At 43.4% G+C, this 17265-nt stretch overlaps 1 protein-coding gene across 2 annotated transcripts in view; it reads left to right on the forward strand.

Annotated features, from left to right (window-relative positions):
* The window catches only part of ppp2r5eb (protein phosphatase 2, regulatory subunit B', epsilon isoform b), a 60057-nt gene that overhangs the window by 19979 nt on the left and 22813 nt on the right, over positions 1-17265 (forward strand). The window contains exon 1 of one of the 2 annotated variants that reach the window (XM_061742927.1): positions 3640-3656. The exons of the other annotated variant lie outside the window; for it this stretch is intronic. The gene's annotated coding sequence lies outside the window, so the exon portion shown is untranslated. Of the gene's footprint in view, positions 1-3639; positions 3657-17265 lie in introns of those variants that run through there. 2 annotated transcript variants of the gene reach the window in all.

Consider the following 17265-nt stretch of genomic DNA (forward strand, 5'->3'; position numbering starts at 1 on the left):
CGTTTGCTTGGGTGTGTAAACTAGGGCTGAACGATTTTTGAAAATAATCTACCGGTAATTGCGATTTTTTTTTTTCCTCAATATTGCGATTGCGATTTAATATGCGATTATTTTTTCAAGGTCCTGTTCTCATCTATTTTTCAAATACACAAGCAATAAATCAGTCTTGTTTTATAATAAACAATGTCAGATTTATTTAAAGCACAGATTACAACAATAAAGAAAACAAATCTGTGTCTTTACCTCTTTAACACGTCTACACACCTCTGTACACACGAGTGTTATGGGTCGTTCTCTGAACCCAATCACACGACACCAAACCGGGTTAAACTTTAGCCAAAACGAGGCGTGGTTTAATAGAAAAACACAGAAAAAACTCCCACAGGGAACAAAAAAACCTTCCTCACAGGGAACTCAGTACTTCTTCACAAATAACTCAAAAATCACAGGGAGAAAAAACCCACCATCAAACTAACAAACAAACTAACAAAGCTCAGAGTTAACAAAACCAACCAGCAATGAACAACTGGCAGCCCCGCTGTTTAACCTTTAACCTCCTCCTGATGAGCTGACGAGCTGCAGGTTTGGCTCAAGGCTGATTTATGGTTCCGCGTTACACCAACGCAGAGCTACGCCGTAGGGTACGCGGCGACGCGCTCCGTACTGCGCGCGTCGCCGCGTACCCTACGGCTTAGCTCTGCGTCGATTCAACGCAGAACCATAAATCAGGCTTCACAGCGACTCCACTGTCCGCCAACGCGCCCCCGGCTCGTGCTCCTCGCCACGCCGACTCCGCGCTCATATATTTAATAAATTTATAAAGCCCCGCCTGGCCGAGCCCTAACACTGAGACCATGGTAGATTTAGGTTACACGGCACTGTTGACTTGTTTTCCCTGCCAGCTCTGTTCGGTCGCAACGTGACCAGATCACGTGACTGGTCAAATCGCAGCCTTTGCGCTTAGAAAATCTCGTTTTATCACATTGCGATATTATCGCAAATGCAATTAATCGTTCAGCCCTAGTGTAAACATTGAACTCTAGAGCAAGGGACAAATGGCTGGTTGAGTGGAAATGTACTGTTTCAAAGGTGTGGGCACATCAGGGTAAGAGGAGCGATGACCCATGATACCCAGGGCTGGCTGTGCGAGTCTGTGGAGACACTGTGGTGATCTGGGGGAGCTGTAGCTAGTCAGGTCCAGGTTCAGCAGCATAATGTGTCCCATGATTTAAGATCAGCTCAGGGGCGGGGCTTCAGGGAGGGCTGGGGGGGCCGTACTCCCCCGACCCGGGGCCCAACGGGGCCCCTGAGGCAGCAGGCCCTGCCCGCCAGATTTTATTAAAAAAATGTTGTGGCACCACTTGGTTCATATTAGATATAAAGCATTGTATAATATGTTGTGCTGAGATTTTCACACTCACAGTTAACATTTGAATCTCCAAATGTATTTTGGGTAAAATCGTGGTCATCAACAGCCGTTTATCAACGTCATACGTCATCATCGATCACTTGTCAACAGAGCGCAGTAATCCTACAGCCTAAACATGAGCGGGAGTTAGAAACACAAAAGTGGAGCGATAAAACGCAAAGAAAAAGAATAAAGGGAGCAAGAAAAAGCCAAATTGCCCAAGCTAGAAGCATATTTTGTTGGCCCTAATCCTCCTCCTGGGGGAGATGAACCTGACGTTGTTAGCAGAGATTCATCCCCGGGTCCAGAAGCTGCATCCTGGTCAGGGAGCAGGTTTACAGGTTATACAGTTAGAACAATCACAGACACACACTGGCAGCAAGAAAATGGGAGATTGTGCCCCCCGGCCCGGCCCTTTGGCCAGCCCCCCGGCCCTATGCCCAATCGCCCGGCCCTATACCCCGCCCCCCCAGCCCGGCCCTATGGCCAGCCCTATGCCGTGCCGCCCGGCCCTATGCCCCGCCCCCCCGGCCCGGCCCTATGCCCCGCCCGGCCCTATGCCCCGCCCGCCCGGCCATATGCCCCGCCCCCCCGGCCCAGCCCTATGCCCCGCCCGGCCCTATGCCCCGCCTGCCCGGCCCTATGCCCCGCCCCCCTGGCCCAACCCTATGCCCCGCCGGCCCGGCCCTACGCCCCGCCCCCCGGCCCGGCCTTATGCCCAGCCGCCTGGCCCTATGCCCCGCCCCCCCGGCCCCGCCGGCCCGGCCCTACGCCCCAGCTCGCGCTAGCTAGTCCGGGCCCGCTAAGCTCGCGCTAGCTAGCCCGGGCCGGGTGTTGCCAGGTTGGTTTATCCTGCAGATTAACAAGACTCTTCTCCGAAAATGTATGGAAGATGTCACAATCGTCCGTCCAACTAGTGCTGGGCGGTATACCGGTTCATACCGAACACCAGTGTTTATTTTTCTTATGATATGAATTTTTCATATACCGTAATACCGGTGAGTATGTACAGTAGCGTACACAACGTTGGGAACGCCGTGCCGCGGAACGTAGCGCCGCTGGACACTGTTTGTGAGGGGACTGTTTAGCAGTAGTGATGCACCGATTGTTCGGTAACCGAAATTGTTCGGCCGAAAATGGCAAAAAAACACTTTTGGTGTTCGGTGGAATAAGTGGGGAAAAAAACGAACAATTAATAACGGCGTTGTAATATAAGGAAATAGACTGGCCGCTCCGTAACTGTTGCACCACAAACATAAATCGTTGGCCAACCAAAAAGTAACCACGTAAGAATTTTACCTAACATTCACCAGGAGGTGGAACCAAAACAACATAATGCTGGGAAATTAAAAAATGTCCCCGACCCTATACCCCGCCCCCCGGCCCTATGGCCCGGGGGGTTGGGCATAAGTGCAGCCACCTCATTGCATCATTTTGTGACGCCATGCAAACCTGTATTTATACTAGTGTGGACATTAATGTTTTTCTACAATATTTCCTCCTCATGACAGTAAAATAGGCCATTCTAAGCCAATTTACTGCAGCAATTCCTTTCCAAATCATTAGAAAATGTGGTTAACACCCAGTTGTGCATGAAAAAAAAAATACCGTGATATACCGTGAAACCGATATCATTTAGAAAAATACCGTGATATACATTTTTGGTCATACTGCTCAGCACTACGTCCAACTGTTTTTATATATTCTGTCATGAAGAAAAGTAAAAAGAACGACTGAATTTATTCTGGTTTTAGTTTTTAAATGTCGTGACTTGGCCCTTTTGAGGCGGCAACACCAACCCCTCCAGGGACCGGTGCATTCTCTGAGTGAAGATGTCAGCCTTTTCAGCCAGAATTAGCCTGCTTTCATGTTGCAGGCATATGTAGGAGGACTGATCTGTGTCTGACCTCCATGGGCAGCAGCTCTGGAAAAAAAAAATAAAAAATCGGAGCAATAAATAGAAAGAGAGAGATGTACAATGCTGTCCCCAGTTCTCACTGTGGTTTTCTCTGGACTCTGTTTGGCCGCTGAAGCCCACCAACACACTTCCTCGTCTTCCCTCCCCTCCATGTCCTCCCTGCAGGAGAAACCCGATCCATAAGGTGTCTTTTTACAGTTTTCCAGCCCCTCTCGCTACAAACAAGTTACGAGTGCGAATTTGTTAAATGTGTGCGGTCCATATGTCTGGTTCAGATTGGATCACGCAGCAACGTTCATGAGCGCCAGCTCATTCCCCGGGTTCTTAACGGTAGGAGAAAATGTGTGCTGAGAGAGTTTTTCTGCATGAATGTTGTGGGTGTGTACACAGCTGCTGGCTCGGAGCGGGCCGTGTTAAAGTTAGATCCTGCTTTCAAGCGCCGTCTTGCACCAGGCCCGGGCCGTCTGGTGTGCATGAAATGGATGGGAAGGTGGATTATAACGGAGTGAGAAAGGTGACAGAACGTGTTTTTCTTTCTTTTTGATTTAAAGAAAAGGGAAACTTTGGATGGCGGATAGTAAATATTTAATCTGATTTCAGGTTTGTTTCACAACAAGAGCGAGAAAAGACTGTTTGAGAATGCAGAGATTCTGTCTTTGCAGAGATTCTGTCTTTGCAGAGATTCTGTCTTTGTTGTCGACAACTGTGAATTTATGATGGAGTCTATTCAGTAAGAAAGACCCTCCTGAAGAAGAACATGAATCTGAACAACATGGCTACTTCTGTGATCGTTCCCTTCATGCTTATTTAGCTTATTGCTTATTGCTCAGAAGATAGCAGGAATCTCAGAAATGGCTAAGCACTGTAGTTAATATTTGATAAATGTGGCGTCCTGCATAGCTCAGTGGGTTGAGCCGGCGCCATTTCTAGACGCTGTAGTCCTCGTGCAGGCAGCGCAGGTTTGAGTCCTGTAAGCCATGATCAGCAATAATAAAAGGCTTGCAATATTTCAGTTGATTTGTAATGAATCCAGAATGTATGACATTTTTGTTTTTGTAATTGCATTAAAGATCACAATATTATTATATAATAATATATATAATTATATAATAATTATATATTATATATATAATATATATATAATTATTATATTCTTTTATATATTCATTTTTAATATATCATATTTTAATATATCATATATTTATTGTATTCATATATATATATATATATATATATATATATATATATTTAATTTTTTTATTTTTTTTTTATTTTATATACTTTTCCTTTTTTAAATTCAACATTTAAGTGTACCAAACACTGGAGAGGAAACTGGTCTGATCTTCTTTCTGAGGGCCGGTCATCATTTCCCAGAGTTATTCCTGGGTGTTGGAGGAGGAAAAAGTGTAAAACACAATTGAAAGCTGGAGGATTAAATCCCCAGCCATTCCTCAGCGTCCTGTCCAGTATAGAAGGATGCAGGGAATCCCAGGCTGTGCACGTCACGGGGGGACCGGGGCACACGGTTCACCCAACTGGAACTGGCAGGGGCTCTGTGCAGCCACATCTTCCTGTTTGTCCTGTTCCTAGTGGTCTTAGTTAATCTAGCTGTACACGGGATGTGCTGGCATGATGCTTACTTGAAACATCCTGACAAGATTGACAGCAGCCTACAATGATGTCATTTGGAGTAGAAGAGTAGAAGAGAGTTATAAAGCATTACAAAAGGGCAAACGCACAGCATTGTTTTGTATTTTGTGTCTTTCAAATAAAAGACTATTTTTTTCCAGTCATATGTTTCTCATTCAAGGTTGTTAAAAAAATACTGCTATAATATGTGACCTCAATATCGCGTATCGTACCGTATCGTGAGATTAGTGTATCGTTACACCCCTAGTTGCCTTCATTCCAAGGCTTATACAAGACTTTTAATTTTTTGCGGCTCCAGACATATTTCTTCAAGATCCATGAGACACTGAAGTAGCTGGAGAAAAAGTGCATTTACCATCAATGACTTAAAAAAAAATAGAATAAAAAGTGCAGCTCCTCAATGCCACATGTCATGTACTAATGTACCTTTCTGTTGCTGGTTTTCCTCCGACAAGTAGCCCAAACCAGGAAATAATCCATTTCCACTGAGACAAACCAGCCAATACGTATCCCATAATAGAGCAAGTTCTCTGGTGGCTCCGTGAAATACAAAGCATTTCTTTTCCGTTGTCCTGATGGAGTGATCCATCCCTGTGTGTGCCAGGCCTGTGGTTGGTTACGTCACGTTGTGATGATGATGCACCACAGGAACCACCACATGCACATAGAGAGTGGCACCATCAGTTACATAGTAACATAACCGTGGTCCTGCTGGTGCACGGCTGTTTCTGGTCAAACATAATGAACAGAGACAAAACGTGCCCTTTTACATCACCGTTGTCCTGGTATTTGTGCATTTCTTGTTTACACAGACTACGTTTACATGCAGTCAATAACCCTTTTCTAACTGGAATATAGGGCTGGGCGATTTTGGACAAAAATAAAATCCAGATTTTTTTCTCTGAAAACCCGATTTTCGATTTCGATTTTTTTGGTAAAACTACAAAAGACAATGGAATAAATTGTTTCAAATATTTTTATCCCTATTAGGAATGAAGTGCAATTGAAAGATACTGTAAATCCTCCTTGAGTTTAGTAAAGTGACAACATTTACAATTTTCTTGACCAAACAAAGATGACTAGACGAGCTCTGTCTGTAATGCAGCCAGCTGCAAAAAAGGAAAATCCATTTTCCTTTTTTTAACATCGATTGTGATTAATAAATTCGATTTAGATTTAAAATCGATTAATCGCACAGCCCTACTGGAATATTAGCAATAACCCGGTTGCGCACGGCCATGTAAACACCAATAACCCCTTTGAATAACCCGAATTGCTCATATTCCGGTTTTTAAAAACCCCAATATGAGCCCTGGGTTACTCCTTTTCTAACACGAATATTTGGTCATCAAAAGGAACAGGAATTTGTCTTTTTGCAAGAAATCTTGGTCTTTTGAGTCCAGGAAGTTCTTATAAACACGGAGAAACACAAGACCAGGAGGAGACTAATCACTTCATAAATGGAATGAAGGATATGAACATTTTGTCATTTGTAGACGGTAGAAAGTACCGGGATAGAAGATTTACAAGAAGGTGAGCGGAAACTTGGGTGAAGCAGCATTTGTAGGAACGCCAGACCAGATCAAGCTCCGCTGGAAGACGCTGGAAAAAGCGACTTCTACCTCCGTGCTGCTGTTATTGTTGTTTTGGATTTGGATACAGGAAGAAGAAGCGGAAATGACAGGAATTGCGTCATGATGTTCATGATGTCGCTGGTTTGATCCAGATATCCCAAATGATTAATTACCATGTACCGGTATACAGGGATAACCCTGTAAACAGATTATTCCCAATGTTTCAGTAACTGGAATATTGACCTTAACCCCAATCTTGACTGCATGTAAACGTGGTCACCGTCATGCTGGGGATTTAATTCTGGAATCTGATCGTCATGTCTTCCGCCACGTAAACAAAAGGCTAGACGGCAGCAGGAGTTTCCTGTGTCAGGTGTGAGGTTTTAGTGTGTAGAGGGAACTTTACAGGAATGTGATCTCCGACCCGCTGAGGAGCAGTTCTGTATTCAGGAAGCAAAACATTAAAAGGTAGATGGAGCGCTTAGGGGGGTTTTTTGTTAAAGATATGCAAAAGCAGTATATTCATGTGTTGATTCTAGAGGAACCATTAAGAAAATGAATCAAGTCTATTCAAAAAGCTTAAATGAGCGAGAGACTATTGAGTCATTTGTGACTTGTGACTGTTGTAACCTAAACACTAGTGAAGTGGACGAGGCCTCCATGGCACTGCCGTCTGTCCTGGTAGAGAGGAAGTTTATCCTGGGCCTTGCAGCGACGCTTACATGACACCTGAGGACATGGAGATGGGGGCGCAGGGAGGTTTTATTTGGTGCATAACATACATTTATAAGTGCAAGTTTTTCCATTACACCAGTAAAGTCCCGCCATTTCATTTCATTCTTTATTTCATTCTTTATTTCATTCAAAAAATAAAACAAACAATTCAATACAAACACAAATGTTCATAAATTGTGAATGAAAAGGGAGCAGAAAGAAGAATAATCTTATCTAATAAATTCACAAATAACATAATTTTCAAATTAAAAAAAACAACTAAGTAAATAAAAAACTAAAATAAAATTACCGCTGTCTAGGGGTATGTCAATCAAACTTAACTAACATATTTCATTATATTTACTTAACATACAGGCTTTAATTGTTCTTTTGAATGTAATGTTTGATTTAGATTCTTTGTTTTCTTTATTCAGATTGTTCCATAAACTGATTCCTTTCACAGAAACACGTTCCATAAATGTAGTCGTGGATCTGGGTTTTTAAAGATCTCTGTTCCTTTTAAGTTATACTTGCTTTCTCTTTTTTCAAATCTTTTCTGAATGATGATTGGTAGTTTTTTTATGAGCTTTAAACATAATTTACAGAATACTATAGTCTACTAATTCCTGACATTTCAACAATTGTAACTGAAGGAATAATGGATTTGTTGGATCTCTATATCGTTTTCTACTGATTATTCTTATGAGTAGAAAACGATATAGAGATCCAACTAATCCACTTCCTTTAGGCCGACTGCTCATTCTATATAAACTTAAACAAAAAAATACAAAACGAAGGGAAACAAGGTCATCACTGGGATTAAATACCAGGAAATTCATAAGCACTTCCTGTTGGAAAAATACTCCAGTGATTAATACATTTCAACTGGCATCAAACTATTTAACACTGACCAATAAAGTGTGTAGCTAATCCTTGAAAATGTGAATATACATCTAGCAGTCGTGGAAAAGATGTCCCTGTGGAGAGGAGCAGTCTGACCCGATATCCATACAAGATCTCGCAAAAATCAATACAATTCTCATGTACAGGACTGTCTCAGAAAATTAGAATATTGTGATTTTCTGTAATGCAATTACAAAAACAAAAAATATTATACATTCTGGATTCATTACAAATCAACTGAAATATTGCAAGCCTTTTATTATTTTAATATTGCTGATCATGGTTTACAACTTAAGAAAACTCAAATATCCTATCTCAAAAAATTAGAATATTCTGGGAATCTTAATCTTAAACTGTAAACCATAATCAGCAATATTAAAATAATAAAAGGCTTGCAATATTTCAGTTGATTTGTAATGAATCCAGAATGTATGACATTTTTGTTTTTGTAATTACATTACAGAAAATAAAGAACTTTATCACGATATTCTAATTTTCTGAGACGGTCTCTCAGTCTCTTTTCTTTTTAAATCTTATCTGCGTTGGTGATGGACAGTAATAACAATGTTCCGGTTGTTCAGAGAAACTCAGCTGCTGCACTCTGCCAGGACAATGGATCTGATTCATGCTGCTCTTAATATACTGTTAGTTTGTTTTGGTTTTTCTTTTAATAAATATCATCCAGTTTACCACAGTTTGACTTGAAATGGAATATCATTTAAAAAATCCTGTTTTAAAATCCAAGGGAGAATGTGCAGGTGCCTCTGGTACCACAGTGTGTTTGGAAACGTGGGGATTTGTGTAAAGTGTGTCCAGTGTTGTGATTGTTGGGTTGTTGTCCGCTGGTTTGCAGCGCGTTGCTGGATCACGTCTGTCCTGGTTTGAAGACCAGAAGTGAACAGATGTTCAAACAGTCAGCGTTTAAAGTCTTTTCTCCCAGTAATCCTTTATGTAATGTTGCTCTTTGGGTCCCGGAGGCTCTGATCTGTTAGCAGCCCCTGCTGGAAACATAACGCTCCGTTTAAATGAGTGCAAATCTGCATTTGTCACTTTGCTGCATCAGAAGTTGATGGTGCTTTGAGATCAGTGACACTAATACCTGTAGTTACACCACGATACGGTTCAACAAACTCTGTTTTACTCTTGTTTCCATCCTTCGCTCTCGTTTACAGCGACGTGTGTTACGTGAAACTTAATCTACTGGCAAGCAATCTGCCATGTGAAAGGACTGAAAGTCGTTTAAAATGTTTAGTAATCTCTTTTGTAGCTGTTGCTACTGTGACAGTAGCGTTTCCCACGGTTACGCCAGCGGAAGTTGTCGGAGGACAGAAGTGCAACTGAAAAGCAGCGCTTTTTAAATGTGGGAAATGCCACCAGCAGTGGAAAGAAGAGCAAAGGTCGTGCCCACAGCGCGCTGACATTCCTGCATCGATAGCGCTGCTCGGTACGTCTGCTGGACCCCACCAGTCTCCAACACAACGCTTACAGCCGTACAACCGTCTGTACAGTCTGTGGACATACAGTCAGTACTGGGGATGAGGGGGGATGGCATCCCCCCCTGAAATAAAAACGGTCCAAATCATCCCCCCTGTAAAACTGCCATCCCCCCTTTCCATCCCTTATGTCATTTCATCAATGAATGTGGTTTTACTGATATTTCAACATTTAGAGTCATCACCAGAAAAATAACACCAGAAAAATTACTTATTTGACAATTTTTACCTGTTTCAAGTAAATTTTCACTTGAAATCAGTAGAAAAATCTGCCAGTGGGACAAGATTTATCTTTTCATTACACGCAAAAAAATCCTTTTCCACTGGCAGATTTTTCTACTTATTTCAAGTGAAAATCTACTTGAAACAGGTGAAAATTGTTGTTTTTTTCAGTGATGAGTCTTGTTTTAAGTGTAATGAGATTTATTTTACTAAAATGAGACATTTTAACTAGAAATAAGACAAATATTCTTGTTAAGATTGTGAGTTTTTGCAGTGATTCATGTTACTTATCCTGTGAAGGACAGAGTCATATTGATAAGTTCAGAAAAGTGTTTTTTATTGTTGTGTTTTGATGTATTTGATGTAAGCCCAGTGGATATTTAAAGCTTACAGAAGGCTGCATTTAACTGCTGCTATGTCATTCCTGCAGTATTTCTGCAGGTGTTTTGGTCACTGCTATTATTTGTAATATATTATATTATTTGTAATCAGCACAAATTATCTGTCCCCATATGATCAAATCCACCATCCCCCCCGATTTTATTTTACAACTCGAGTACTGCCTACAACAGTCTGTACAGTCTGTGTACATACAGTCCATGGCTCCCCCAGGTGCAGTCACCTGATGGAGCTGCTGGAGCTGCTGCTCCTCCACTCGCTCCGCCGCTGTAACTCAGTCCACTTGCCCGGTCACACATGCCCACTGTTTTTAGAGACGAGGGGCTTTCCCTTTCCCCCTGTTGAGAATTTATTTGAGAGCATATATTATTTGTTAAAACGGGTTTTGTTGGAGAATAAATAAGTTAATGTTATAAGATAATAATTCATTAAGAGAGATGTGTATATTTTAAGTTAAAACCAGAATTATCTTATTTTCAGTTTATTTGGTTGAGAGGACATTAAACGGACTACCTTTCCCATGATGCTTTGCGAAGCAAATACAGGAAGAGAACGTGATGACGTCAGAGTCTGCTGTTGCGGGAAGAAGATGCTGTACCTCTTTTGAATAGCTGCACACGCTGTAATGTTTTGCTGACCCTTTTCATTCACTAAACAGTTCAAATTGAGCAAACGTCTCGCTTCGTCCTTTCTCCCGTTGCAACAGTAAAAGCTGCAACATTTTTTGGTGCCGAAAACCCGGAATTAGGAGATAATGGCGGACGAAAATAGAGACGCCGAGGAGCGACCGGACGGCGGGGAACAACGTATTGAAAAGGTGAAAAGAAAACGTCGGACAATACGGAGTTCCACCACGAGACTCCTGAATCAGATGGACAGTGAATTATTAAAGGAAGACCCGGACGTTGGCCGTGTGCGAGAGATGCTGGCCGTGCTGTCGGCAAAAGAGGACGGGCTGCGGGAGCTTGACGGCATCATGGAAGAGCACACTTTGCTGGAGGACGTGGAGTCGGAGATTGAACAAGCAGAGGATTACAGAGACCGCATTATTGGTATGAAAGCGCGAGCTCACCGAGTGCTCAGAGCGCATGAGACTGTGAGTGATCCCCGACCTGCTAGGCTAAGTGATGCTAACACCAACTCAGCAAGCTCTCAACACAGCAACCCGACTGTAAGACTGCCAAAGCTGATGATCGAGAAATTCAACGGAGATGTAAGTTCCTGGCAGGAGTTTTGGAGCCAGTATGAGACTGCTATTCACAGTAATGACACTCTTTGCAAGAGAGAGAAGTTTACATACCTGAAAACTTACCTCACAGGAACGGCTGCAAAGGCTGTAGCAGGGCTCACACTGACGGACAGTAACTATGATGCTGCACTTGATATTCTCCAAAGCAGATTTGGAAGAAAAGATCTCATTGTGAATGCTCACATGTCAAAGCTGTTAAATCTGACTCCTGTGAAGAAATCATCTGATGTCAGTGCTCTAAGGCAGTTATATGATGAATGTGAAGTTCAAATTAGAAGCCTAGAGTCACTGGGAGTGGTATCAGACTCATATGGGGGCATGCTGTGCCCAATACTGCTCCAGATGATGCCAGAGGACATGGCTCTTGAGTACAGCCGTCAGAGGGGAGATGAGGATACGTGGAAGGTGCCCCATGTGCTCAAATTCCTGCAGAAAGAGGTTCAGAGTCGAGAAAGAGCTTTGCAAATGATGAGATCATATAACCAAAAGGAGAACCAGACTGTTCAAAAACCATGCAGCAAATCATATTCATCCAGTGGGTTTAAATTCAATAAACCAAGTACGACATCAGCAGCTGCACTATACACTGCCAACCAGAAGATGCCAACCTGCCTGTTCTGTGATAGCGCTGAACACAAATCAGAGAACTGTCCAGACCATCAAGTGTCAGCACGTAAAGAGAAACTGAAGAAGCTTGGCAGATGCTTTGTCTGTCTGGGACGTAAACACATCGCAAGGTTCTGCAGGTTAAAGGGCGTGTCATGTGCCACGTGCGGAGGCAGGCATCATGTTGCCATTTGTGACAAAGATGAAGCACCCCCACCTGCTGTCTCTTCCAACATGGACACTGTGATATCCTCAGTAATTCCCCAAGCAGAAGCAAGGAAGCCTGATAACGAGAACTCTGTGCTGCTACAAACTGCCAAGGCATGGGCTGTAGGGCCCACAAGCAGGAAGATGGTCCGCTGCTTGCTAGATGGAGGCAGTCAAGGGAGTTTTGTACACGAGAATGTGGTGAAGGCGCTGCAGCTACCTGTCACAAGACAAGGGACAATTACTCTTCACACATTTGGCTCCTCTGCTCCAACAACGGTGAAACGCAACATAGTGAAACTCAGCTTGGAGAACATCTGGGATAAACGGCAGAGAATTGAAATAGAGGCAGTTGTGACCCCCAAAGTGTGTACAGCAGTGATGAAAGTCCCTGGTGAACATATACAGAAAGAAATGATAAACAGAGGACTCCAACTTGCAGATTTCCCTGGAGATGATAAACCTGAACTTTCTGTACTAATTGGCTCAGACTACTACTGGCAGGTAGTATCAGGCCGATTAGAGAGACTAACACAGAGCCTGGTGGCGCTGGAGAGCACCTTCGGCTGGGCAGTGCAGGGCCCAGTAACAGTGTCCAGCATGACAGAAACCACATGCATGCACATTCAGCTCAGTGAGGATGCACAGATTGACAAGCAGCTGCATGCATTCTGGGAGCTTGAATCCCTGGGTATCACAAGTGAGAAGCCTGAGAGCCCAGAGGATGAGGAAGCGTTGCAGCGGTTCGAGGAAACCTCCATCATCAAGGATGGGCGTTACCAAGTGGAGTTGCCGTGGCGACCAAACCATCCTCCACTCCAGGACAATTATCGCATCGCAAGAAAGAGACTGGAGAGTTTGAAACGGAAACTAAGAAAAGATGTTACACTCTACAGCAGATACAACGATGTAGTGGAGGACTACTTGAAACAAGGAATGGCTGAGGATGTGACAAGGGAGCATACGTCACCAACAAGAGGTGAGACATATTACTTACCTCATCACGCTGTATTGAGGGAGGATAAGCTGACAACAAAACTGCGGGTCGTGTTCGATGCTTCATCCCACGAAGAAGGAAGTCCCTCACTGAATGACTGTCTCCTAACAGGTCCCAATCTGAATCCAGATCTGATGAGTGTTTTGATCAAGTTTAGACTGCATGAAATTGCATACATGGCAGACATCAAGAAAGCATTTCTGCAGATATCACTCTCAGAAAGAGACAGGGATGCTGTGAGATTTCTGTGGTTCACAGGACCACCCACAGAGGAGAAGGATGAGAAGCTGCGTGTGCTGAGAATGACGAGAGTGGTGTTTGGAGCTTCCTCAAGCCCGTTCTTACTCGCAGCCACTATAAGGAAACATTTGGGACAGTTCAAGTCGGAGCAGCCACAAGTGGTGGAGACCATCAGTTCCTCACTTTATGTGGATGACTTTATTTCAAGTGCAAGTGAGGTGATGGAGGCCCATAAAGTGACAACATCAGCAAAGAACATCATGTCTGCAGCAGGCATGGAGCTTTGTAAATGGATGACGAACTCCCCTGAGCTCAAAGAAAAGTGGCAGGAGAGCTCAATGGACTGCACTGCACAGCTAGAAACCCATGGGTCAGTGCTGAAGGTTCTGGGTCTGGTCTGGAGACCAGTAACTGATGATTTTGTTTTTGATCTCAGGGGGCTGCTGGATATTCTGAAAGACGGAAAGAACACAAAACGCACCGTCCTGCAGTCTTCTGCACGTATATTTGATCCTCTAGGATTCTTGACTCCCTTTACCATCAGGATAAAGTGCATGTTCCAGGAAATGTGGGAGAGAGGGCTCAAGTGGGATGAGGAACTGCCACATGATTTGACAAAAAAATGGGAACAGTGGTGCTCAGAGCTCCCACAACTGCACCAGCTGTCAATCCCACGGTGGTACAAGATTCACATGCTGCAGCAGAACATTCAAGATTTAAAGCTGCATGTGTTCTGTGACTCAAGTGAAAAGGCTTACAGTGCAGTGGCTTATCTGCAGGGAGAAACAAGGGATGGAGAAGTGACCGCAAGCCTGGTAGCATCCAAGTCCAGGGTGGCCCCACTCAAGAGGATGACACTGCCACGCCTGGAACTGATGGGAGCTGTAATAGCAGCCAGGCTGGGGAGCACACTCATCAAAGCACTGCAGCTGGACAGAACACAACTCAGACTATGGACAGACTCGATGATAGTTCTACACTGGATTCGTAGTTCTGCTAACAAGTGGAAACAGTTTGTTTCCAACAGGGTGACTGAAATTCAGTCTCTGACTGATCCACAATCATGGTCTCACTGCAGCGGAAAAATTAATCCAGCTGACCTTCCCACCAGAGGTCTAATGGTGAAGGACCTGAAGCAGAGCACATTGTGGTGGAGCGGACCTTGTATGCTGATTTCACCTGAGCAGTCAGAGAGCACTCAAGAAGAGGTTCAGGAAGGTGAGCTGAACACTGAACTCAGATCCAAATTCCAGGTTGCTGTACAATTTGTCAAGCAAGACACAGAATTCCTAAAACCAGTGTTATGTCTGGAGGAATACAGCAAACTCAAGACAGTGCTCCGAGTAACGGCTTGGATAAAGAGGTTCATCACCAACACCCGCTCAAGCACAAAATTGAGAGGTGAACTAACAGCAGAAGAGCTGGATGAAGCAGAAAAATACTGGATAAAGGTGATCCAGATCCAGATATTCAGTCTGGAAATTGATCTTCTGAGAGCAGGAAAACGCCTTAACAAAGACTCCAGAATCCAAGAGCTGAAACCATTTTTGGATGAAGATGAGCTGCTCACTGTGGGAGGAAGGCTCCAGCATTCAGAGCTGTCTTATAGAGAAAAACATCCATGGATTTTGCCCAAAGACCACAGATTCATAGAAATGTTGGGACAGTATCATCATGAGAAGATGATGCACGCAGGTGTAAGAGACACTTTAGTGCAAATCAGAGAGAAATATTGGATTTTGAGAGCACGGCAGGTGGTCAAGAAAGTTGTTTCAAGATGTGTACTCTGCAAGAAGTTCAAAGCAAAGGCAGGGCAACAGACGACGGCGCCGCTGCCAAAAGACAGAATAACCGAGTCGCCACCATTTGAGATCACAGGTGTGGACTTTGCAGGGCCGCTTTATGTCAAAACACAGAACTCCATGACAAAGTCATACATCACACTCTTCACGTGTGCTGTAACCAGAGCAGTACATTTAGAGCTGGTCTCGGATCTGTCCACGGAGAGCTTTCTGCTAGCCCTGAAAAGATTCATCGCAAGAAGAGGATTATGCAAAGTTATCTACTCGGATAACGCCAAGACTTTCAAGCGAGCTGATCAGGATTTAAAGGAGCTCTGGAAAAGCATCAAAAATCCACAGCTACGAGAGTTCTTCTCAGAGAAGGGCATCACCTGGCGGTTCATCGCTGAAAGAGCAGCCTGGTGGGGTGGATTCTGGGAGAGGCTTGTAAGGTCAGTAAAAATCATTCTCAGGAAAGTGCTTGGCAGAGCTAAACTCAGGTTTGAAGAAATGTGCACCATTCTGACTGAAGCTGAAGCTGCAATTAACTCAAGACCACTCACTTATGTCCACAATGATGTGGATGAGCCGCAGCCGCTGACACCAGCTCACTTCTTAGTGGGTCAGAGACTGACTTGTTTACCTCCTAAGTCATTTCCAGCTGATGCTAAACATCCAACAGCCAACAAGGAGCAGATGACCAGGAGGTGGCGGTACAGACAAAGAATTATGACAAACTTCTGGAACAGATGGAGGAGAGAATATCTTCTGGACTTGAAGTCAGCCCATCGCTGTGACACCCCACGGTCTTCGCCACTGAAGGTCGGGGATGTTGTACTCATCGGAGACGACAACACTCCAAGGCAAAGCTGGAAGCTGGGAAGAATCGAGGAGCTGTTTCCAGGTCGTGATGGCCTGGTGAGGTCATGTGCAGTTCGCACTACTTCGGCGACTGTACTGCGGAGACCCATCCAGCTGTTATATCCTTTGGAAATTTAGATAAACTGTAGTTTATCGGGGGGGGAGGATGTTGAGAATTTATTTGAGAGCATATATTATTTGTTAAAACGGGTTTTGTTGGAGAATAAATAAGTTAATGTTATAAGATAATAATTCATTAAGAGAGATGTGTATATTTTAAGTTAAAACCAGAATTATCTTATTTTCAGTTTATTTGGTTGAGAGGACATTAAACGGACTACCTTTCCCATGATGCTTTGCGAAGCAAATACAGGAAGAGAACGTGATGACGTCAGAGTCTGCTGTTGCGGGAAGAAGATGCTGTACCTCTTTTGAATAGCTGCACACGCTGTAATGTTTTGCTGACCCTTTTCATTCACTAAACAGTTCAAATTGAGCAAACGTCTCGCTTCGTCCTTTCTCCCGTTGCAACAGTAAAAGCTGCAACACCCCCTGGCCGTGGACGTGTGTGTTCTCTGCTCATCTTACACCTTTCTCTACTCCACTTCTCAGACTTGCATTTCCACTAATATTGCTGCATGCATGCATGCATCTAAGAATAGTACACTGCCATGAGTTAATTCCCACCATATATATTATTATTAGGGCTGGGACTTTATCGCTTTAATTACTATTAATTAATTACAGAAAAATAGCGTGACAAAAAAAATAACGCATTTAATCGCAATTTACTCCACTCCCCTAATCAGCAATATTAAAATGATAAAAGGCCTGCAATATTTCAGTTGATTTGTAATGAATCCAGAATGTATGACATTTTTGTTTTTTTAATTGCATTACAGAAAATAAAGAACTTTATCACAATATTAAAATTTTCTGAAACAGTCCTGTATATTGTGTTATTCTAAAGGAACTATTAAGAAAATGAATCTACTCGATTCAAAAAGCTTAAATGAGTGAGACACAATTGAGTGATTTGTGAC

Source organism: Cololabis saira, chromosome 16 (genome assembly GCF_033807715.1).
Source record: "Cololabis saira isolate AMF1-May2022 chromosome 16, fColSai1.1, whole genome shotgun sequence".
NCBI lineage: Eukaryota > Metazoa > Chordata > Actinopteri > Beloniformes > Belonidae > Cololabis > Cololabis saira.